This window comes from Heptranchias perlo, unplaced genomic scaffold (genome assembly GCF_035084215.1).
Source record: "Heptranchias perlo isolate sHepPer1 unplaced genomic scaffold, sHepPer1.hap1 HAP1_SCAFFOLD_621, whole genome shotgun sequence".
Classification (NCBI taxonomy): Eukaryota; Metazoa; Chordata; class Chondrichthyes; order Hexanchiformes; family Hexanchidae; genus Heptranchias; species Heptranchias perlo.
In genome coordinates this window covers 60,001-62,500 of record NW_027139646.1, presented here as the reverse complement: position 1 = coordinate 62,500, position 2,500 = coordinate 60,001, and positions in this window count along the sequence as shown.

Below are 2,500 nucleotides of genomic sequence, written 5' to 3'. Positions count from 1 at the left end.
GAAAGAAAGATGTGTCTCAAGCTGCCGGGCCCTGTCCATTGTCATGTCAGTGGCAGGACTGCTTTCACCAGGAACCCTTCCCTGCCATTGCAGTGTTGATTTGGTCCTTATGCAAATTTAGGGGCGGAGCCAGCACACAAACGACCAATCACAGCAAAGTCCGCACTTTGCGAGCGCACGAGGTCGCGGCCAGCGTTCCAGTCCGCTCAGATCCAAATAAGCCCGAAAAGGAACACGCTCGATCTTAGCCAAAAGGCCGAGAAGCGATAACGCGCTCGATGCGAATTGATCTCGGGTCCTGTTTGCCCTCCCTCTTTGTTCTCTGGCTGCCGGTGTTGAAAGCAGTCTCGAAGCACTGCCGTTCTCTCCCACTCTGGCCACATTTTTTGCCACCGTTTCTAATTGCAACAGTGGATGAGTTTAAAGAAGTTGCCGTTTTTTCCTTTCTTGCCAGGATTGCTTGACAGATTGGTAAATTTGCCAGTAGGCCACCAATCAGATGGGGGAGGGTTATGTCTCAACGGACCTCCGTCAGTCAGTCTCAGTCACTAACGAACTGCCGTGGAAGGAAACCTCTTTGAGTAAAACTAGTGACGTGACGTGTCTCACAGCGAGTGAGTGAGATTGCAACGGCCAATTGAGAAAGAGGTGAGGTGCTGACAATCAGCAGCTCGTGTTGAAACATTCATTCCACGGCAGGCAAGACCAATCAAAAAAAATACTGCAGATGCTGGCTCGGCTCGGCTGGCTGGCTGGCTGGCTGGCTGGCTGGCTGGCTGGCTGGCTGGAAATGGGAAATAAAAACACAAGGCGTGTTAAAGGCTGGTTAAACTGTCGAAAGAAACAAGGCGTTAATGTTTCAGAAGCGCCTATTGAAAGGTGTCTCTCAAGCTGCTCCCTGACTGGGCCCTGTCCGTTGTCATGTTAATCGCTGGTTAAACTGTCGGAAGAAACAAGGCGTTAATGTTTCAGAAGCGCCTATTGAAAGGTGTCTCTCAAGCTGCTCCCTGACTGGGCCCTGTCCGTTGTCATGTTAATCCCAGGGCGGGGCGGGACTGCTTTGACCGGGAGACCTGTTTTCTGGGACGCAGGTGTGACATTCCAGGGAGGCACCTACTTTGTGCTGATTCGAAACGACCACGACAACGGCAACTTGCAGTTCTATATTACAACAACAACAACGCGCGTGTGGTAGTTGGGAGGGGCTGCGTTCGCGCTCTCCCCCCTGCATTGAAACTCAAAGTTCGATTTTCAATCCCATAGTCCACCAATCGGATGGGAGACGGTGTGTGTGTGTGTGTGTGTGTGTGTGTGTGTCAGTGTCAGTGTCAGTGTCAGTCAGTGTCTCTCTCTCTCTCTCTCACTCTTACTCAGAGCTGCTGTGGAAGGAAACCTTTTTAAAAAGAACTTGCATATTGAAAAAAAGATGTGTCTCAAGCTGCCGGGCCCTGTCCATTGTCACGTTAATGGCAGGACGGGGCAGGACTGCTTTGACCAGGAGACCTGTTTTCTGGGACGCAGGTGTGAGATTCCAGGGGACCTGCTTTGTGCTGATTTCCCTGCCTCCCTCCCTCCTCCCCAGGACTTCCTTCTGAACACCTTTGTCGTTTGAGCGAGGGCCAAAAGCCTGCCTGTGAAAGGGAAGGATCAGCCGGTCAGCCCCCTGCTGGTCGCTGCTGCCAGTGCAGCAGGCGTGCGTGTGTCCTCGGCCTCGTGTCCAGGTCCCTCAGGGACTTGAGGCAGCTCTCCCCGGTGGTCTCGTGGTCAGGACCGGGCTTCGAATCCCAGTCGGGGGGGGATGACTTTCTGCTGCAGATTAATTGGCATGAAGGAAAGTCTCCCCTCCTGAGCGTAAAGCTCCACCCTCACCACCACCGCCACCGCCTTTTCCTCCCCTTGACAAACGGACAGACAGACAGTCAGACAGTCAGTCCAGTTCGGGAGCGCAGCTTTCATTAAGCAATGGCATTTGTGACAACTCATCGTCTGACAGGTTGATGATTTCCCCACACGCCTCCTGCCGAATAAAAGGCTCACCCTCCCGGACACTACCCCCAGAATCACCCACCCCGCCCCCCCGGGGTGAATATTAAGCCCGAGAACACCGACTGTAACCAACCGCAGTGAAAAGTTGAAGTGGCAACTCATTAACCAGATTTATTTTGGGCAACTCATTAACCAGATTTTTTGTTCATTTGGTTTATGAGTTGCCAAGTGTAAATCTGGTTAATGAGTTGCCACTTCAACTTTTCACTGCGGTTGGTTACAGTCGGTGTTCTCGGGCTTAATATTCGCCCCAGGGGGGGTGTATAGCGGGCGATGGCCGGTGTGGAGTGCGTTTTTTGGGGGTTGATTTTCACTTTGCCTCGCTGGTGGAATTTGTGGGAGGCAGGCAAGGGGATTGGTGTGGGCTGGTGGGCGGCAAGGGAGATGCTTGCTTCGGGGTGTTATCCTCACTTTGGTCCGCTGGTGAGAGTAGGCAGCGGCAGGCTGGCAGGCA